Below are 22477 nucleotides of genomic sequence, written 5' to 3'. Positions count from 1 at the left end.
GTCGCGGGTTTGGGAGGTGCTGCCGAAGAAGCCTTGGCGAGTTGCTGCAGTGCATCTTGTAGATGGTACACACTGCAGCCACGGTGCGCCGGTGGTGGAGGGCGTGAATGTTTAAGGTGGTGGATGGGGTGCCCATCAAGCGGGCTGCTTTGTCCTGGATGGTGTCGAGCTTCTTGAGTGGTGTCGGAGCTGCACTCATCCAGGCAAGTGGAGAGTATTCCATCACACTCCTGACTTGTGCCTTGCAGATGGTGGAAAGGCTTTGGGGAGTCAGGAGGTGAGACACTCGCCGCAGAATACCCAGCCTCTGACCTGCTCTGGTAGCCACAGTATTTATGTGGCTGGTCCAGTTAAGTTTCTGGTCAATGGTGACCCTCAAGATGTTGATGCTGGGAGATTCGGCGATGGTAATGCCGTTGAATGTCAAGGGGGAGGTGGTTAAACTCTCTCGTTGGAGGTGTTCATTGCCTGGCACTTGTGTGGCTTGAATGCAGTGGTACTCGTGTATATCATTGGACCCGAATCAATTTCTGAAACGCAGCTGTCTGTTGAAGTGGGCTGCAATATTTAACAAATCATACTGCGTGAATATCAGCACATCACTGGGAAATATTTGTCTTAATGCTCAAACACATGTGGCCGCACGATGGTATCTACCACCCAAATTCTCAAGTATGGACCTACAGGGCGTCTAAAGTGCTTTACAGCCAATGAAGAACTTAAATAAATAAATAAATAAATAAATCACTGTTGTCGTCATAACGACACAGAAGGAGGCCATTCGGCCTATTGAGTCCGTGCCGGCTCTCTGTAGAGCAATCCAGTCAGTCCCATTCCCCCGCTCTATCCCTGTAGACAGACTAAATGCAGGAAGGATGTTCCCGATGGCGGGGGAGTCCAGAACCAGGGGTCACAGTCTGAGGATAAGGGGTAGGCCATTTAGGACAGAGATGAGGAGGAATTTCTTCACCCAGAGAGTGGTGAACCTGTGGAATTCTCTACCACAGAAGGCAGTGGAGGCCAATTCATTAAATATATTCAAGAAGGAGTTAGATATATTCCTTAAGGCTAAAGGGATCAAGGGATATGGGGAGAAGGCAGGGACAGGGTACTGAATTTGGATGATCAGCCACGATCTCATTGAATGGCGGAGCAGGCTCGAGGGGCCGAATGGCCGACTCCTGCTCCTATCTTCTGTGTTTCTGTGACCCTTCTGTGTGAAAGCCACTCTTCCATTTTGTTCTGCGATATTTCGTTGCCCTGAATATCGTCCCTTGTAATTGAAAGGTGGTGATGTTTTTTTTTTTTTGCAAGCCAGTTGCACGGTAAGTGATTGTATTAATATATCGCGGGCAAACATTACTTTTGCCCGCAAGTGAGTGTACGTGTAATGTGTTAAAGCATTGACCTTTCTTGCATCAGTGATACAGAAGACCAGTTCTATAAACCTGATATTTTAGTGATATCAGCAATCCAATCACTCCCCCGGCAATAATTCTGGAATTGAGATTAATACTTGGGCAGCAATGATATTTTATACTGTTATCAATTATTGATTGGGGTGGGGGGTTGGGGAAAGAGGGAGCATTTGGTCTTCAATGCAGAAACTCATGGGCGACAGTCTTTGGTTAATGAGATTACATTCGCATTCCGTTAGTCGCACCATCTTTCGAACTCAAGTGAGAGTTTAACAAAACTTTGGAAAAGGTTGTTGTTTTGTCTTTTGAATGGTCCCCATTGTCGGATTGTAGGACAAGTGGGTTACTTACTTTGAATGCAAATAGGAGACATTCATCCATTCTGGATCGTTGGACTACAGACAAGAACACCAGTGTTGAAATTCCAAGCCTTGACTGACTTTCACACTCCTGTTTCACCTCGAGGACGAGTTCAGTCTGTGGAACCGGATGGTACAGTGTGGCTCAGTGAGTAGCGCTCTTGCCTCTTGAGTTCCCGGGTCGTGGGTTCAAGCCCCTCTCCAGAAATCTAGGCTGGGACTCCCAAGTGGTGGACTGTCGGAGGGGCAGTGCTGAGGGAGCGCCGCACTGTCGGAGGGGCAGTGCTGAGGGAGCGCCGCACTGTCGGAGGGGCAGTGCTGAGGGAGCGCCGCACTGTCGGAGGGGCAGTGCTGAGGGAGCCCCGTGCTGTCGGAGGGGCAGTGCTGAGGGAGCACCGCATTGCGGAGGGGCGGCACTGAGGGAGCACCGCACTGTAGGAGGGGCAGTACTGAGGGAGCGCCGCGCTGTCGGAGGGGCAGTACTGAGGGAGCGCCGCACTGTCGGAGGGGCGGTACTGAGGGAGCGCCGCACTGCCTTTTGGATGCGACGTTAAACCGCGATCCCATCTGCCCTCGCGGGTGGACGTAAAATATCCCGCGGCCACGATTTCGAAGCGGAACAGGGGGACGTGACCCTGGCGTCCCTCAACCAACATCGCTTTTTAAGAAAAACCAGATGATCTGGTCATTTATCACATCGCTGTTTGTGGGAGCTTGCTGTGCGCAAATGGGCCTCTGCGTTTCCTACATTACAACAGTGACCACACTTCAAAAAAAAAAGTACTTCATTGGCTGAGAAGGGCTTTGGGATGCCCTGAGGTGGGGAAAGGGGCTGGAGAAATGAGTTTATCCATTTCTCCCCAAATTTCACCCTGGTTGCGGGTCAATGGCTCCCTTCCTTCGAAGTGCCCTGAGATGTTGGTTTTACAGGAGGCCTCTTGTATAATATTGCTTCTCTTCCCCCCCCCCCCCCCCCCACCCCACCCCACCCACCCCACCCCACCCCACCCCGCCAAACACAAATTAACATTCTGATTTAAGCTTGGTTCTGTTTAGAAACATATAAAAATAGGAGCAGGCGTTGGCCATTCGGCCCTTCGAGCCTGCTCCGCCATTCAGTATGATAATCAACTTTATTGTCATTGTTAGTGCACTTGTGCACTAACAATGAAACGTAGGCTTGCGGCTCCCGAGAGTGTACATTTGGAGACATTTAAACATACAACATACATTTGGCTTGTAATACATTAACATAAACATAACCATAATAAAGTGCATTGGCAGATGTGCAGGCTTTAGAGTTTATTTGTGGAGTTCAGTAGGATGACAGCCCCGGGAAAGAAGCTGTTCCTAAATCTGGTCGTTCGGGTGCGAATGCATCTGTAGCGTCTCCCAGATGGCAGGAGGGCGAACAGACTGTGGCTGGGGTGGGTAGGGTCTTTGATGATGGTCCGTGACCTCCGTAAACAGCGTTTCTGGTATATGTGCTCTATGGTCGGTAGCCGGGTGCCGGTAATGCGTTGGGCAGTTTTGACTACCCGCTGCAGGGCTTTCCGGTCATAGTAGCTACAGCTGCCATACCATACTGTGATACAGTTCGTCAGGATGCTCTCTATTGTGCAGCGGTAAAAGTTAGAGAGGATCAGGGGTGACAGATTACATCCCTTCAGCCTCCTTAGGAAATATAGGCGCTGCTGGGCCTTCTTCACCAGAGAGGAGGTATTGAGTGACCAGGAGAGGTCTTCCGTGATGTGGACTCCGAGGAACTTAAAGCTTTCCACCACAGCCCCATGGCTGATCCTCTATCTCAATACCATATTCCCCCTCTCCCCACCCCCCCCCCCATACCCCTTGATGCCTTTCGTGCCCAGAAATCTATCTATCGCCGCCTTAAATATATTCAGTGACTTGGCCTCCACAGCCTTCTGTGGTAGAGAATTCCACAGGTTCACCACCCTCTGAGTGAAGACATTTCTCCTCATCTCAGTCCTAAATGTCCTATCCTAAGATTGTGACCCCTCATTCTAGACCCCCCCCCCCCAGCCAGGGGAGACATCCTCCCTGCATCCAGTCTGTCTAGCCCTGTCAGAATTTTATACGTTTCAATGAGATCCCCTCTCATTCTTCTAAACTCTAGTGAATACAGGCCTAGTCGACCCAATCCCCCCTCATACGACAGTCCTGCCATCCCAGGAATCAGTCTGGTGAACCTTCGCGGCACTCCCTCTATGGCAAGTATATCCTTTCTTGGGTCAAATACTTCCCGTGCAAGCGCAAGAGATGCAACACCTGCCCTTATACCTCCCCTCTTCCCACTGTCCAGGGCCCCAAAACACCCCTTCCAGGTGAAACAGCGATTTACTTGTACTTCTTGCAATCTAGTATTACTGTATTCGCTGCTCACGATGCGGTCTCCTCTACACTGGGGAGACCAAACGCAGATTGGGTGACCGCTTTGCGGAACACCTCCGTTCAGTCTGTAAGGGTGGCCCCGAGCTTCCGGTCGCCTGTCATTTCGATTCACCGCCCCATTCCCACTCGGACCTCACCGTCTTCGGGCTCTTGTATTGTTCCACGGAAGCTCAGCGTAAACTCGAGGAACAGCACCTCCTCTTCCGATTAGGCACTTTACAGCCTTCCGGACTCAATATCGAGTTCAACAATTTCAGATCATAACCTCGGCCCCTATTACATTTTTATATTTTTTATCCACACCTTTGATTTGGCCCTTCCCCCTTTTTCTCTCTCTCTCCCACATGGCAGCTCTGTCTCATTCTGCCAGCGCATGTCACACCTAATCTAGAGCTGTCTTTTGTCTCCACTAGTCCTATCACCATCTCGTCTGGTTTTGAATACCTCTTAATGTCTCTTCACTTCGCTTTTGTTCTTTCATCCCCATTCCCCAGCCCCCAAACTGGCCTTTTAATCTGTTTCATTCCCTGTGTTTTTGCTCAGTCCTGACGAAGGGTCATCGACCTGAAACGTTGACTGTGTTTCTCTCTCCACGGATGTTGCCTGGCCTGCTGAGTTTTTCCAGCGTTTTCTGTTACCCAGATTCCATATTTGCTTCATGCCAATAATGAAGTCTGCGGAAAATGTTTCTTCCAGTTTGGCAGCACACTCAACCTTTCTACAGGCGCACAAATCGAGTGGGGAGTGGAGAGGAAACGTGACTGGATGGTGTCTGTGGACATTCCTCATTCCAGTTGCAAGCAACTTGTTTTCTTAAAACAGGAGCAGCCACTCGGAGAACGCTGTTTGGAATCTGCCCTGTTGGAAGACTCTTTCGTTTCCATAGTTGGTTTTTAAAAAAAAAAGAAATCATAGTGCATCTCCAAGGGATTTGGCATGCGTTAATTTTTTTTCCTAGTCTCTTCCCCACTAGCAGAAACATCTGATAACCTGTGCTGCTCATAGTCAGGGGAAAGAGAATCAGAAACTGCAAAGTGCTGCAGTACAAAGGGATCTGGGGGTCTTGGTGCATGAAACACAAAAAGTTAGTATGCAGGTGCAGCAGGTGATCAGGAAGGCCAATGGAATCTTGGCTTTTATTGCAAGGGGGATGGAGTATAAAAACAGGGAAGTCTTGCTGCAGTTATACAGGGTATTGGTGAGGCCACACCTGGAATACTGCGTGCAGTTTTGGTTTCCATATTTAAGAAAAGATATACTTGCTCTCGAGGCGGTTCAGAGAAGGTTCACTCGGTTGATTCCAGAGATGAGGGGGTTGACGTATGAGGAAAGGTTGAGTAGGTTGGGACTCTACTCATTGGAGCTCAGAAACATAAGATTGTGAGGGGGCTTGATCGGCTGGATGCGGTGAGGATGTTTCCACTGATGGGAGAGATTAGAACTAGGAGGCATAATCTTATAATAAGGGGCTGCCCTTTCAAAACTGAGATGAGGAGAAACTTCTTCACTCAGAGGGTAGTAAATCTATGGAATTTGCTACCCCAGAGAGCTGCAGAAGCTGCAACATTAAATAAATTTAAATCGGAGATAGACAGTTTCCTAGCAGATAAGGGAATTAGGGGTTACGGGGAGAGGGCAGGGAAGTGGACGTGAGTCTAGATTCGGATCAGCCATGATCCTATTGAATGGCGGAGCAGGCCCGAGGGGCCGTATGGCCTACTTCTGCTCCTACTACTTATGTTATGTTCTTAATCGCAGAACAGGGATGTGAAGGCCCTTGAGAGGGTGCAGAGGAGATTTACCAGAATGGTTCCGGGGATGGGGGATCTTAGCTACAAGGACAGGTTGGAGAGAAGCTGGATTTGTTTTCATTAGAGCAAAGAAGGTTGAGGGGTGATTTGATCGAGGTGTACAAGATTATGACGGGTTTGGATAGGCTAGACAGGGAAAGGCTGTTCCCACTAGTTGACGGTACAAGGACTAGGGGACGCAGATTTAAGGTTTTGGGTAAGAGATACAGGGGGGGATGTGAGGAAAAACTTTTTTACGCAGCGAGTGGTGAGGACCTGGAACTCGCTGCCGACGGAAGTGGTGGAAGCGGAGACGTTCGATGTTTTCAAGGGGAGACTGGATAGGCACTTGAGGGAAATAAACTTGCAGGGCTGCGGGGAGAGAACAGGGGTAACGGGACTGACTGGATTGCTCTACAGAGAGCCGGCACGGACTCAATGGCCTCCTTCCGTGCTGTTATGAATTGACTCTTAACAGTACAGCACTGAAGGAGGCTGTTTGGCTCTTCGGGTCCATGCTGGCTCTTTCGAAGAGGGATCCTGTTACTCCCAATTTCACTCATTGAAACGTATAAAATTCTAACAGGACTAATGTAAGGAGTCACACAACGAAGTCACACCTCGGCAGAGTTCCGCACTCATGAGGACGGCCTCAACCGGGATCTTAGGTTCATGTCACGCTACATGTAACCCCACCTGACGTAGTCATCCAGACTTGAGTCGTCGTTGGCTTGTTCTCTACACAGATGCGGCCAGACCTGCTGTGATTTCCAGCAAAAAAAATGTTTGTTGTTTTTCATACAGACCCCAGCATTTGCAACATTTGACCCCTTGTGACCCCACCTCATTGTTCTTTGATGTAATGTTTTCCTGACTGACCTGTTTGGACACCATTCGCACCTTTGATTGCTGTGATTATCTCTCTACCGGGGTGTGATAAATGGCAGTTAGAAAGATTACCTGTAAACATCTGGCATTATTCTCTGACTCTATAAGCTGTGTTTTTATGCATCTCTCCACTTCACCTGACGAAGGAGCAGCGCTCCGAAAGCTTGTGATTTCAAATAAAACTGTTGGACTATAAACCTGGTGTTGTGTGCCGCCTTACATTTGTCCACCCCAGTCCAACACCGGCATCTCCACACCCTAACAGGACTAGACAGACTAGATGCAGGAAGGATGTTCCCGATGGCGGGGGAGTCCAGAACCAGGGGTCACAGTCTAAGGATAAGGGGTAAGCCATTTAGGACAGAGATGAGGAGGAATTTCTTCACCCAGAGAGTGGTGAACCTGTGGAATTCTCTACCACAGAAGGCAGTTGAGGCCAATTCATTAAATATATTCAAGAAGGAGTTGGATATATTTCTTAAGGCTAAAGGGATCAAGGGATATGGGGAGAAGGCAGGGACAGGATACTGAATTTGGATGATCAGCCATGATCTCATTGAATGGTGGAACAGGCTCGAGGGGCCGAATGGCCTACTCCTGCTCCTAATTCTTATCTTATGTTCTTACGATAGAGTCAATGGAGAGACACTTCTTCCGATGGCTGAAGGGTGGGTAACTGGCGGGCTCAGATTGAAAGCGATTGGCAGAAGGACCAGAGGCGACAGGAGGAAAAACTTCCATTTACGCAGCGAGTGGTCAGGATTTGGAACGCACTGCCTTGAAAGGGTGGTGGAAGCAGATCCGATAGTAGCCTTCGAAAGGGAATTGGATAAGTACTTGCAGGAGAAAAACTGGCCAGGGTATGGGGAAGAGCGGGGGTGGGGGGGGGGGACTAATTGGATCGCTCTTTGGAAGAACTGGCGCAGACTCGATGGACCGAATGGCCTCCTGTGCTGTTCTCGATATCCCTACAATTTTTTCACCTTCAAGTATTTATCCAACTCCCTTTTTGAAAGCCGCGGTTGAATCTGCCTCCACTGCCCTATCAGGCAGCGCATTCCAGATCCCAACCACTCGCTGCGTCAGAGAGATTTTCCTCATCTCGCTTCTGGTTCTTTTGCCAGTCACTTTAAATCTGTGACCTCTTTGGGGTTTTTTTTTTTGTTTTCTCAAGGTATTCTTAGGCAGTCCCTCGGAACCGAGGATGACTTGCTTCCACATTAAGAATGAGTTCTCAGGTGACTGATGAGTCCAATGCGGGACCTACAGTCTCTGTCACAGGTGGGGCAGACGCTGGTTGAAGGGGTGGGTGGGGTGCTTGGGTTGACGTGCGCTCCTTGCGCTTGGCTTCCGCTTGCTTCCGGCGAAGAGACGTGAGGTGTTCGGCGCCTTCCCGGATGCTTCTCCTCCACTTTGTGCGGTCTTGGGGCCAGGGATTCCCAGGTGTCGATGGGGGATGTTACACATTTTCAAGAAGGCTTTGAGGGTGTCCTTGAAGCGTTTCCTCTGCCCACCTGGGGCTCTCTTGCTGTGCCGGAGCTCCGAGTAGAGCGCTTGTTTTGGGAGTCTCGTATCAGGCATGCGGACGATGTGGCCCGTCCATTGGAGCTGATCGAGCGTGGTCAGAGCTTCGATGCTGGGGCTGTTGGCCTGAGCGAGAACACTGATGTTGGTGCGCCTATCCTGCCGATGGATTTGCAGGATCTTGCGGAGGGCAGCGTTGGTGGTACCACTCCAGTGCTTCGAGGTGCCTGCTGTACATGGTCCATGTCTCTGAGGCATACAGCAGGGCGGGTATCACTGCTGCTCTGTAGACCATGAGCTTAGTGCCGGGTTTGAGGTCCTGGACTTCAAACACACTCTTCCTCAGGCGACCGAAGGCTGCACTGGCACACTGAAGGCGGTGTTGGACTTCGTCGTCGACGTCTGCCCTTGTTGACCGTAGGCTCCCGAGGTATGGAAAGTGGTCCACGTTGCCCAAGGCCTTGTCGTGGATTTTGATAGTCGGGGGGCAGTACTGTGTGGCGGGGGCAGGTTGGTAGAGGACCTTTGTCTTACGGATGTTTAGTGTAAGGCCCAAGCTCTCGTACGCTTGGGTGAAGGTGTTGATGATGGTTTGGAGTTCGACCTCTGCTTTTTTGTTTTCTCAAGGCATACCTTTCCCCCCGAATGCCATATGCGATGGTGCTAATATATTCAGCGTTGTCACAGTCGTCTCTGCCCGAGGCCCAAATGTTAAGGTGCTGTTGTTTTTGTGTTTTGTTCTTGCCTGGTGTGTGTGTGTGTGTGTTTTGGTACGCAGGGGGTGCCTTTTTTTAATCGGATTCGACCAAAATGCCAGACCACTTCTGGTAAATACTGTGAAATGAGCTCCAAGAAACGAGTTGTTGTGTCTGGTGAACGTTATCGACCGGCTTGTGAACAGCGAGTCCACATTGAAACGTGTCGGAGGATAGAATTGGGCTAGCTGTAATCTCTATGTTAATTAGTCTACTGCTGAGCTGGGAGAGAGCTTACGGTGAAATAGGACATTGGGTGACGTGATTAGAAGCGACTTGCAATTTATACAGTGCTTGTCTGTTACTGAGTGGTTTTGGAGGCTGCGGTAATGAGAAATTTAATGTCGGCACAGACAGGGTAATCAAAATGATTTAAAATTGCCACAACCAGTGGGTAGCACTCTCCCTCTCATCTGAGTTAGAAGGCCGGGGGTTTGAGTTCCACTCTGGAGCCTTGAGCACGTAATCCTGGCCGACACACTCGATGCCAGTGCTGAGGGAGCGCCGTACTGTCGGAGGGGCAGTACTGAGGGAGCGCCGTACTGTCGGAGGGGCAGTACTGAGGGAGCGCCGCACTGTCGGAGGGGCAGTACTGAGGGAGTGTCGGAGGGGCGGCACTGAGGGAGCCCCGCACTGTTGGGGCAGTACTGAGGGAGCGCCGCACTGCCGGAGGGGCGGGTACTGAGGGAGCGCCGCACTGTCGGAGGGGCAGTACTGAGGGAGCGCCGCACTGTCGGAGGGGCGGGTACTGAGGGAGCGCCGCACTGTCGGAGGGGCGGGTACTGAGGGAGCGCCGCACTGTCGGAGGGGCGGGTACTGAGGGAGCGCCGCACTGTCGGAGGGGCGGGTACTGAGGGAGCGCCGCACTGTCGGAGGGGCAGAACCTGAGGTTGTGGAAGGTGCTGTAGGAATGCAAGTCCGTTCGTTTGTTCTTCAAAGCAAGCTTGAGATGGCTCTCCCGGGCGTGAAAATGGTGGAACTCTTGACAATGATGCAGTGTCTGGTTTGCAAATGTTGAGGCAGACTCGATGCCGGGGCTGAGTGTGGACGCCAGCTGTTAACATATGAAGGGATATTTCCACTGTGAAAAACCCTCCTGTTCCCCAGCGACGATGATACGAAGGATGTGGGTAGAACAAGGAGCCGCATCCACTGCTGCCAGCCATATGCAGTGTCCTCCAGTTTGTGGGGGGGCCGGGGTGGGTGTGTGGACTGGGAACACTGCCTGACTGTGAGCAGCTTGATGCATTCAGACAACGGGACGTTGCATTATATGTAAAGGAACTGCATCCCCTTGCTAAGATCTTTCGCACCTTACGGCTTGCAATGCATCACATCACAGCAAGACAGACTTGCCGCTCTACAGTGCTTTTCACGACCTCAGAGCCACCCCGAGAAGCTTTACAGCCAATAAAACACATTTTGAAGTGTTGGTCGCTGTTGTAATGTAGGAAACGCAGCAGCCAATTTGCGCACAGCAAGCTCCCACAATCAGTGACGTGATAAATGGACCGGATCATTTTTTTTTTGTGATGTTGTTTGAGGAATAACTATTGGCCCCAAGGACACCGACCGGGGAGACCCCCGCCCCCGCCGCCGCCGCCCCTGCTCCTCTACGCAAATAGCGGCCGCGGGATCTTGCACAGAGAGGGGGCAGACGGGGCCCGGGTTTAGCGTCTCATCCGCAAGACAGATTACTCCATGCGCTCGAACGCGAGCCTTACATAGAAACATAGAAGATAGGAGCAGGAGTAGGCCATTCGGCCCCTCGAGCCTGCTCCGCCATTCAATGAGATCATGGCTGATCATCCAAATTCAGTACCCTGTCCCTGCCTTCTCCCCATATCCCTTGATCCCTTTAGCCTTAAGAAATATATCCAACTCCTCCTTGAATATATTTAATGAACTGGCCTCAACTGCCTTCTGTGGTAGAGAATTCCACAGGTTCACCACTCTCTGGGTGAAGAAATTCCTCATCTCAGTCCTAAATGGCTTACCCCTTATCCTTAAACTGTGACCCCTGGTTCTGGACTCTCCCGCCATCGGGAACATCCTTCCTGCATCTAGTCTGTCAGAATTTTATAAGTTTCAATGAGATCCCCTCTCATTCTTCTAAACTCCCGCGAGAATAAGCCCAGTCGACCCAATCTCTCCTCATACGTCATTCCTGCCATCCCAGGTATCAGTCTGGTGAATCTTCGCTGCACTCCCTCCATGGCAAGAACATCCTTCCTCAGATAAGGCGACCAAAACTGCACACAATACTCAAGGTGTGGTCTCACCAAGGCCCTGTACAACTGCAGCAAGACATCCTTGCTCCTGTACTCGAACCCTCTCGCTACGAAGGCCAACATACCATTTGCCTTCTTAACTGCCTGCTGCACCTGCATGCTTACCTTCAGCGACTGGTGCACAAGGACACCCAGGTCTCGTTGCGCTTCCCCTTTTCCCAATCTATTGCCATTCAGATAATTGCCTTCCTGTTTTTGACACTAAAGTGGATAACCTCGCATTTATCCGCGTTATATTGCCTTGGTGCACTTGGCGCACCTCTTCAAACGCTGGAGTTGTCATTGCCTGCGTGGCGTCGTATTGCACACCATATGTACGGTGCACTGAATAAACGGATCGAGTGTTCGAGTCCTGTGCCCACTGCGGGCATCATATTTATTCCTAGTGAACAATGCCCGATGGTGAACCTGTGCATTAACTGTAATAGATACTGTAATTAAATACAGTGGCAGTGCTTCTGAAAACATGTAACTTGCGGTAAAGCATTGCAAGAAATGCTTTTGTACTCGAGCATATCCTGTTATCTGATTGTGTATCAGTTTTAGTGTTGGAGAGCAGTTTGATGTTCAGAATTTTAATTGTGGTTTACTCGTAATAATTCAAAGTTGCTTTTTTAAAATTAAAACACACTAAAAAGGAAATTAAAGGACCAAATACCTGGGCCGATTATCCACCTGTGCGGCAATAGCGAGGAGGACCCGACCGCCTTTTGCAAATCTCCAGGCCCGCAAAAACTTTGGTGTGGGAATGAACAGTCTGCCCGGATTCCTGTTGATGTAATTTATTTGCAAATTGAGGTCCCAGTCACCAACAGCAACCGCAGCTTGTTTTTATACGGCGCCTTTAACATCGTAAAACGTCCCAAGGAGCTTCACAGGACTGTTGTAAAACAAAATTTGACCCCCAGCCACATAATGGGATGATGGGGCAGATGACCAAAAGCTTGGTCAAAGAGGTAGGGTTTGAGGAGAGAGAGAGGCGGAGAGGTTTAGGGAGGGAATTCCAGAGCCCGGGGCCCAGATAGCTGAAGGCACGGCCGCCAATGGTGGAGCGATGGAAATCGGGGGGGAATGCGCAAGAGGTCAGAATTGGAGGAGCGCAGAGATCTAGGAGGGTTGTTGGGGGCTGGAGAAGGTTAGAGAGATAGGGAGGGTTGTAGGGGGCTGGAGGAATTTACAGAGAGTGGGAGGGTTGCAGGGGCTGGAGGAATTTACAGAGAGTGGGAGGGTTGTAGGGGGCTGGAGGAGGTTGCAGAGAGAGGGAGGGTTGTAGGGGGTTGGAGGAGGTTACAGAGATAGGGAGGGTTGTAGGGGCTGGAGGAGGTTACAGAGATAGGGAGTGTTGTAGGGGGCTGGAGGAGGTTACAGAGATAGGGAGGGTTGTAGGGGGTTGGAGGAGGTTACAGAGATAGGGAGGGTTGTAGGGGCTGGAGGAGGTTACAGAGATAGGGAGGGTTGTAGGGGGCTGGAGGAGGTTACAGAGATAGGGAGGGTTGTAGGGGCTGGAGGAGGTTACAGAGATAGGGAGGGTTGTGGGGGCTGGAGGAGGTTACAGAGATAGGGAGGGTTGTAGGGACAGGAGGAGGTTACAGAGATAGGGAGGGTTGTAGGGGCTGGAGGAGGTTACAGAGATAGGGAGGGTTGTAGGGGCTGGAGGAGGTTACAGAGATAGGGAGGGTTGTAGGGACAGGAGGAGGTTACAGAGATAGGGAGGGTTGTAGGGACTGGAGGAGGTTACAGAAATAGGGAGGGTTGTAGGGGCTGGAGGAGGTTACAGAGATAGGGAGGGGTGTTGGGGGCTGGGGGAGGTTAGAGATAGCGAGGAGAGGCCAGGGAGGGATTTGAACACAAGGATGAGAATTTTAAAATCGAGACGTTGCTGGACCGGGAGCCAATGTAGGTCAGCGAGCACGGGGTGATGGGTGACCGGGACTCGGTGCGAGCTAGGACACTGGGGCAGCCGAGTTTTGGACGACCTCAGGTTTACGGAGGGTAGAACGTGGGAGGCCGGCCAGGAGTGCGTTGGAATAGTCGAGTCTAGAGGCGACAAAATGAACGGATGAAGGTTTCGGCAGCGGATGAGTTGAGGGAAGGGCGGAGACGGGCGAGGTTACGGAGGGTGGAAATAGGCGGCCTTGGTGAGGGCCCGGATATGTGGTCGGAAGCTCATCTCGGGCTCAAATGTGACGCGAAGTTTGCGAACAGTGTGGTTCAGCCTCGGACAGACGCTAGGGCAAGGGGGATGGAGTCGGTGGCGCGGGGACCGAAGACGATGACCGCTGTCTGATGTGATTTGCAGCAGGGGTTCTCGATCAGTGTCTAGCAGTGGGGGTGCTGCATCAGAGAAGGGTCTGCTATCTGATGGAAGAGCCCATTACTCACGTCGCTGAGAGTAATGACTGGTTCTCTGGTGAGGGACATCACCTTGGTTTCCTGATTGAGTGGGGCCTCACCAAGACTTGCATTTAAATTGCTTTGGCAAATACTTGAGAGCACAGCGTGAAAATTCAAAAATCCAATTTGAATGTGTGAAATTCGCGCAGACTTTTTTTAACCAATTTACTTTTTTGACGTGTACTCGTCATTATGTAAGAGGTGGCAAATTTCCACCACTGGCTCCTGAGAAAAAACAATGAGATCGTTTGATCCAGGATTGCGTTGCCAGTATTTTTTTTCGGAGCCTTGCGCAACAAGACCTTTTTGAGAGCTTGAGCAGGCAGCGCGCCACACCAAGCTTCGAGGGCTGGACAGGGTAGATGCTTGAGAGGCTGTTTTCCTCCCGAATCCCCCCTTGGCTGGAGAGTCTAGAACCAGAGAGCACCGTCTCAGGATAAGGGGTCGGCCATTTGTACAGGGCCTTGGTGAGAACGGCAATAGATTGGGAGAAGAGGAAGTGCAACGAGACCTGGGTGTCCTTGTGCACCAGTCACTGAATGTAAGCATGCAGGTGCAGCAGGCGGTTAAGAAGGCAAATGGTATGTTGGCCTTCGTAGCGAGAGGATTCGAGTACAGGAACAAGGATGTCTTGCTGCAGTTGTACAGGGCCTTGGTGAGACTGCACCTTGAGTATTGTGTGCAGTTTTGGTCACCTTATCTGAGGAAGGACGTTCTTGCCATGGAGGGAGTGCAGCGAAGATTCACCAGACTGATACCTGGGATGGCAGGAATGATGTTTGAGGAGAGATTGGGTCGATTGGGCTTATACTCGCTGGAGTTTAGAAGAATGAGAGGGGATCTCATTGAAACTTATAAAATTCTAACAGAACTAGACAGACTAGATGCAGGAAGGATGTTCCCGATGGCGGGTGAGTCCAGAACCAGGGGTCACAGTCTTAAGGATAAGGGGTAAGCCATTTGGACAGATGAGGAGGAATTTCTTCACCCAGAGAGTGGTGAACCTGTGGAATTCTCTACCACACAAGGCAGTTGAGGCCAATTCATTAAATATATTCAAGAAGGAGTTAGATATATTTCTTAAGGCTAAAGGGATCAAGGGATATGGGGAGAAGGCAGGGACAGGGGACTGAATTTGGATGATCAGCCATGATCTCATTGAATGGCGGAGCAGGCTCGAGGGGCCGAATGGCCTACTCCTGCTCCTATCTTCTATGTTTCTATATATGTGTGCTGCACCATTGGCGGCCGTACCTTCAGCCGCCTGGACCCCGAGCTCTGGAATTCCCTCCCTAAACCCCTCCCTCCCTCCCTCCCTCCCTTAAGATGCTCTTTAAAACCTCCCTCTTTGACCAAGCTTTTGGTCACCTGTCCTAATATCTCCTTATGGGGCTCGGTGTTGAATTTGTGTCTGATTTCCGCTCCTGTGAAGCGCTTTGGGACGTTCTGCGACGTTAAAGGCGCTGTAGAAATGTGAGTTGTTTGGAGTGTTTATTTCCTCCCTCCAACTCCTCCAGCATTTGAGTCTGCTCCTAGTTTTGTGGTGACTGAAACCGGGCGAATCCTTGCACGTTGTACACTTGCCCGCGACTTCCTCTGACCCACATTCCACTTGCTTCTCGAACTGTAATGTCTCGGAAAGAAAATGACAGGCCTGGATAAATATTTACTAATCCCAACACTATGGAGCCTGTTTTTATATATAGCTCAAACATTAGAAGCACAGTGTCGACTACAGACTTAAAAATGCATCACTTCAGGAGGTTGTAGATTATTTTTCTTCCTCGCGATACGGAAAAATATCGGCAGCGCTTGACCCTGACATCGTTTTCCGATCATACTGCTACGGCTGCTTTCGATCAAGCAGTTCAGAGGGATAAGGATTTTTTTTTTTTAAGCAGAGGTGGGTTTGAAAGGGACACCAGCCTGCTGTGACCAAACCTCCCGTCTCTGAGGACGGTGATTATGCGTCTGGCTTTCTTTGAGGAAGTCTTTCGTCAGGACATCTGGTGTGTGGGCGTGGGTGGGGTTGGGTTGGGTGCGGGGAGGGAAGGAGGAAGAGGTTGTCCAGACTATATAATTACAACTGGGTACTGTCGTGACGGAGGAGGGACAGGGGGAAGAGAGAGGGAGAGAAGGGTTTTGGAATGTGCAAGTTTAGTTTTCTGTTTTATCAGGCCTCTAGGGTGGGGTTTCTTTTAAGAGAAGTTTCAAGCAGTGAGGCGCCAAGGCATTTTGTCCATTTTGCTTAAGAATGAGGGTAGAGAAGAGCTTCATCTTGATAAAGTTAAGGCACATGGGATTGGGGGTAAGGTATTGACTTGGATAGAGAACTGGTTGGCAGACAGGAAGCTAAGAGTTGGAATAAACGGCTCTTTTTCCGAGTGGCAGGCAGTGACCAGTGGGGTACTGCAGGGATCGGTCCTAGGACCCCAGCTATTCACAATATATACAAATGATCTAGACGAGGGAACTAGATGTACAGGAAACTTTCGATTTACTGGCACCTAAATAACCGGAAATCTCGGTTAACCGGCAAAATTCAGGAGTAGGTTCAGGTAAGTTTTATTACTTGCCTTCCTCCATCTGCAGCTGTTGCTAAGCTACAGAGATACTTGCAACTTGTGGCCATTGTTCTGAAGCTGTTGTGCAACAGGGTTTGTTGCTTTATACGGAGCTCTCAGCTCCGTATCTTTTACTATAGCGTTCAGTTATCTGGAATTTTTGATGAACCGGCACCACATCGGTCCCGTCCGTGCCGGATTAAAAAAGCTTCCTGCAATATTTCCAAGTTTGCAGACGACACAAAGCTGGGTGGGCGTGTGTGCTGTGAGGAGGATGCTGAGAAACTCCAGTATGATTTGGACAGGTTGGGCGATTGGGCAGAAGCATGGCAGATGCAGTATAATGTGGATAAATGTGAGGTTATCCACTTTGGTGGCAAAAACAGGAAGGCAGATTATTATCTGAACGGCAATAGATTGGGAGAAGGGGAAGTGCAACGTGACCCGGGTGTCCTTGTGCACCAGTCGCTGAAGGTAAGCATGCAGGTGCAGCAGGCGGTTAAGAAGGCAAATGGTATGTTGGCCTTCGTAGCGAGAGGATTCGAGTACAGGAGCAAGGATGTCTTGCTGCAGTTGTACAGGGCCTTGGTGAGACCACACCTTGAGTATTGTGTGCAGTTTTGGTCGCCTTATCTGAGGAAGGATGTTCTTGCCATGGAGGGAGCGTAGCGAAGATTCACCAGGCTGATACCTGGGATGGCAGGAATGACGTACAAGGAGAGATTGGGTCGATTGGGCTAGCACTCGCTGGAGTTTAGAAGAATGAGAGGGGATCTCATTGAAACTTATAAAATTCTAACAGGACTAGACAGACTAGATGCAGGAAGGATGTTCCCGATGGTCGGGGAGTCCAGAACCAGGGGTCACAGACTAAAGATAAGGGGTAAGCCATTCAGGACTGAGAGGAGGAATTTCTTCACCCAGAGAGTGGTGAATCTGTGGAATTCTCTACCACACAAGGCAGTTGAGGCCAATTCATTAAATATATTCAAGAAGGAGTTGGATATATTTCTTAAGGCTAAAGGGATCAAGGGATATGGGGAAAAGGCAGGGCCAGGGTACTGAATTTGGATGATCAGCCATGATCTCATTAAATGGCGGAGCAGGTTCGAGGGGCCGAATGGTCGACTCCTGCTCCTATCTTCTATGTTGCTATTTTATCTCGGTGAATCTGTGCCAGTAGTGCGGCAAGGATCTGATGTCCGTTTAATCCTGTGGAGACCGCCCGTTCCGCATGACAGCCAGGCCAAACCCCCACCTTTCTTAAATTTCTCTCGAATCTCCCTGACTCTCCTGTTCGGCTCATCTTACCCTTAAGAGCCACCTCCTGCTCTCCTGACTCCAGTCCCGCTAAACTGCTGACGAGCCTTGGCCGCCACGCTAGTTTTAGAGTCCTAACTGCACAGGAGGAGGCTGTTCTGCCTCATGGAGTCCGTGCCGGCTCTCTGTGGAGCGATCCAGTCAGTCCCACTCCCCTGCTCTGTCCCTGTAGCCCTGCAAGTTTATTTCCCTCCAGTGCCTATCCAGTCTCCCCTTGAAAACATTGAGTGTCTCCGCTTCCATCACGAGTCCCAGGTCCTCGCCACTCGCTGCGTAAAGTTTTTCCTCGCATCCCCCCCCCTGTATCTCTTGCCCAAAACCTTAAATCTGTGTCCCCTAGTCCTTGTACCATCAACTAGTGGGAACAGCCTTTCCCCGTCTAGCCTATCCAAACCCATCATAATCTCGTACACCTCGATCAAATCACCCCTCAACCTCCTTTGCTCTAATGAAAACAAATCCAGCTTCTCCAACCTGTCCTTGTAGCTAAGATCTCCCATCCCCGGAACCGTTCTGGTAAATCTCCTCTGCACCCTCTCAAGGGCCTTCACATCCTTCCTAAAGTGTGGTGAGCAGAACTGGACACTGCTCAAAGTTGTGGCCTAACCAGTGCTTTATAAAGGTTCAGCATAACTTCTCTGCTTTTGTACTCAATATCCCTATTTATGAAGCCCAAGATCCCGTATGCTTTGCTAACCACTCTCTCAATATGATCCTGCCGCCGCCCCCTCCGGCGGTGCGGCGCTCCCTCGGTGCCGCCCCCTCCGGCGGTGCGGCGCTCCCTCGGTGCCGCCCCCTCCGGCGGTGCGGCGCTCCCTCGGTGCCGCCCCCTCCGGCGGTGCGGCGCTCCCTCGGTGCCGCCCCCTCCGGCGGTGCGGCGCTCCCTCGGTGCCGCCCCCTCCGGCGGTGCGGCGCTCCCTCGGTGCCGCCCCCTCCGGCGGTGCGGCGCTCCCTCGGTGCCGCCCCCTCCGGCGGTGCGGCGCTCCCTCGGTGCCGCCCCCTCCGGCGGTGCGGCGCTCCCTCGGTGCCGCCCCCTCCGGCGGTGCGGCGCTCCCTCGGTGCCGCCCCCTCCGGCGGTGCGGCGCTCCCTCGGTGCCGCCCCCTCCGGCGGTGCGGCGCTCCCTCGGTGCCGCCCCCTCCGGCGGTGCGGCGCTCCCTCGGTGCCGCCCCCTCCGGCGGTGCGGCGCTCCCTCGGTGCCGCCCCCTCCGGCGGTGCGGCGCTCCCTCGGTGCCGCCCCCTCCGGCGGTGCGGCGCTCCCTCGGTGCCGCCCCCTCCGGCGGTGCGGCGCTCCCTCGGTGCCGCCCCCTCCGGCGGTGCGGCGCTCCCTCGGTGCCGCCCCCTCCGGCGGTGCGGCGCTCCCTCGGTGCCGCCCCCTCCGGCGGTGCGGCGCTCCCTCGGTGCCGCCCCCTCCGGCGGTGCGGCGCTCCCTCGGTGCCGCCCCCTCCGGCGGTGCGGCGCTCCCTCGGTGCCGCCCCCTCCGGCGGTGCGGCGCTCCCTCGGTGCCGCCCCCTCCGGCGGTGCGGCGCTCCCTCGGTGCCGCCCCCCCTCCGGCGGTGCGGCGCTCCCTCGGTGCCGCCCCCCCTCCGGCAGTGCGGCGGGGATGGGCAGAATGCAAAAGGGGTCAGAGCTGGAGGAACGCAGAATTCAGGGAGGGTTAAAGAGGGCGATAATAGGGTGAGGAGGTTACAGACAAGGGGGATAATGGTGTGGGCAACCCTGTCAATGGCTGCAGAAAAGGCAAGGAGGATGAAGAGGGATAATGCGCCACTGTCACGGGGGATGAAATTCGCGGTTTTTTTCTTCCGCCAAAATGCATCACCTCACACTTCTCTGCATCAAATTCCACCTGCCACTTGTCTGCCCATCCTGCTATCCTTTGTGTCCTGTTGCAGTCGATTGGTATCTTCATCACTGTTTGCCACACCCCCTGAGTTTGGGGTCATCTGCAAATAACGTGCAGCTTGCAGCACAGCAGCAGGCCATTCGGCCCAACTGGCCTAAACCATTGCCATTATAAAATGGTTCCCTTTCCTCAAATATTGAACCCTCCTGTTCAAAGCTGCTGGCATCATATCCCAGCATCAAAAACCCACCTCGTCTCCTCTGTCCTTGCAAGCTGCCTTCCTCTCTACCCCAAGGTTCTCTGACGTGTTGACACCGCTCAAATCCGTGCCCATTTTTCCAGCAATTCTGCATTAATCTCAATCTCTTTAGGTTGCCACCTCCGCCACATCACTGAAATTACCCTTAAAAAAAAAGCCGCGAATTTCATCCCGTGTGACAGTGGCGTATTATCCCTCCTCATCCTCCTTGCCTTCTCTGCAGCCATTGACAGGGTTGCCCACACCATCATCCCCCTTGTCTGTAACCTCCTCACCCCATTATCGCCCTCTTTAACCCTCCTTGAATTCTGTGTTCCTCCAGCTCTGACCTCTTTCGCATTCTGCCCATCCCCTCCACACCGGAGACTTGAGCGCAGAAATCTAGGCTGATACTCTAGTGCAGTACCGAGGGAGCGCTGTTGTTGTTGGAGGGGCAGTACTGAGGGAGCGCCGTATTGTCGGAGGGGCAGTGCTGAGGGAGCGCCGCACTGTCGGAGGGGCGGTGCTGAGGGAGCGCCGCACTGTCGGAGGGGCAGTGCTGAGGGAGCGCCGCACTGTCGGAGGGGCAGTGCTGAGGGAGCGCCGCACTGTCGGAGGGGCAGTGCTGAGGGAGCGCCGCACTGTCGGAGGGGCAGTGCTGAGGGAGCGCCGCACTGTCGGAGGGGCAGTGCTGAGGGAGCGCCGCACTGTCGGAGGGGCAGTGCTGAGGGAGCGCCGCACTGTCGGAGGGGCGGTGCTGAGGGAGCGCCGCACTGTCGGAGGGGCAGTGCTGAGGGAGCGCCGCACTGTCGGAGGGGCAGTGCTGAGGGAGCGCCGCACTGTCGGAGGGGTGGTGCTGAGGGAGCGCCGCACTGTCGGAGGGGCAGTACTGAGGGAGCGCCGCACTGTCGGAGGGGCAGTACTGAGGGAACGCCGCACTGTCGGAGGGGCGGTACTGAGGGAGCGCCGCACTGTCGGAGGGGCAGTACTGAGGGAGCGCCGCACTGTCGGAGGGGCAGTACTGAGGGAGCGCCGCACTGTCGGAGGGGCAGTACTGAGGGAGCGCCGCACTGTCGGAGGGGCAGTACTGAGGGAACGCCGCACTGTCGGAGGGGCGGCACTGAGGGAGCGCCGCACTGTCGGAGGGGCAGTACTGAGGGAACGCCGCACTGTCGGAGGGGCGGCACTGAGGGAGCGCCGCACTGAGAGGCTGTTTTTCGGATGAGCCTGCCCCCTCGGGTTGATGTGAAAGATCCCACGGCACTGAGGAACAGCAGGGGAGTTCTCCCTCTACCAACATCAAAAACAGATTTTCTGGTCATTTATCACATATCTGCTTGTGGGATCTTGCTGTGTGTAAATTTGCTGCCGCGTTGCCTACATTGCAACTGTGACTACACTTCAAAAAAAGTACTTCATTGGGAGTGAAGCGCTTTGGGACGTCCTGAGATGGTGGAAGTTGCAGAAATGCGAGATCTTCCTTTCACTCAGTCGCACAGAACGGAGTGAAAGCGTTAAAAAAAAAAAAAAAACTACTTTCTCTTGGTGTCACACGTAGTCTTGAGATTGTTCTTGAATGGATTCAGGCTTCAGTGCCTTGTGTGCCCTGGTGTGACTGAGATTTCCTGTTTCAACCTCATTAAGGTAAAATGGCTAGTGCGGTGGAAGCAAGCCAAACCAAAGGATGTATTCATTAATGAAACGCACAGTTGGAAAAATTGAGCTTTTTTTCTGGTTTTTTTGTTGTTGTTTAAGCCATATTGCTACGAACAGTTAATCAAGATTTTAGGAATATTGGTAATCCTCTGAGAATGGGGTGTGATTGGGCAGATGCAGTATAATGTGGATTAATGCGAGGTTATCCACTTTGGTGGCAAAAACAGGAAGGCAGATTATTATCTGAACGGCAACAGATTGGGAAAAGGGGAAGTGCAACGAGACCTGGGTGTGCTTGTGCACCAGTCGCTGAAGGTAAGCATGCAGGTGCAGCAGACGGTTAAGAAGGCAAATGGTATGTTGGCCTTCGTAGCGAGAGGGTTCGAGTACAGGAACAAGGATGTCTTGCTGCAGTTGTACAGGGCCTTGGTGAGACCAAACCTTGAGTATTGTGTGCAGTTTTGGTCGCCTTATCTGAGGAAGGATGTTCTTGCCATGGAGGGAGTGCAGCGAAGATTCACCAGGCTGATACCTGGGATGGCAGGAATGACGTATGAGGAGAGATTGGGTCGATTGGGCTTGCATTTGCTAGAGTCTAGAAGACTGAGAGGGGATCTCATTGAAACGTATAAAATTCTAACAGGACTGGACAGACTAGATGTAGGAAGGATGTTCCCGATGGCGGGGGAGTCCAGAACCAGGGGTCACAGTCTAAGGATAAGGGGTAAGCCATTTAGGACAGAGATAAGGAGGAATTTCTTCACCCAGAGAGTGGTGAACCTGTGGAATTCTCTGCCACAGAAGGCAGTTGAGGCCAATTCATTAAATATATTCAAGAAGGAGTTGGATATATTTCTTAAGGCTAAAGTGATCAAGGGATATGGGGAGAAAGCAGGGACAGGGTACTGAGTTTGGATGATCAGCCATGATCTCATTAAATGGCGGAGCAGGCTCGAGGGGCCGAATGGCCTACTCCTGCTCCTATCTTCTATGTTTCTATAAGTCCTTTTATTGGTACTTGCGG

This window comes from Somniosus microcephalus, unplaced genomic scaffold, assembly GCF_052327205.1.
Source record: "Somniosus microcephalus isolate GS21.2 unplaced genomic scaffold, FLI_Smic_1.0 unresolved_chr3, whole genome shotgun sequence".
Classification (NCBI taxonomy): domain Eukaryota; kingdom Metazoa; phylum Chordata; class Chondrichthyes; order Squaliformes; family Somniosidae; genus Somniosus; species Somniosus microcephalus.
The sequence above is the reverse complement of the archived record's forward strand: the minus strand, read 5'-3'. Positions refer to the sequence as shown.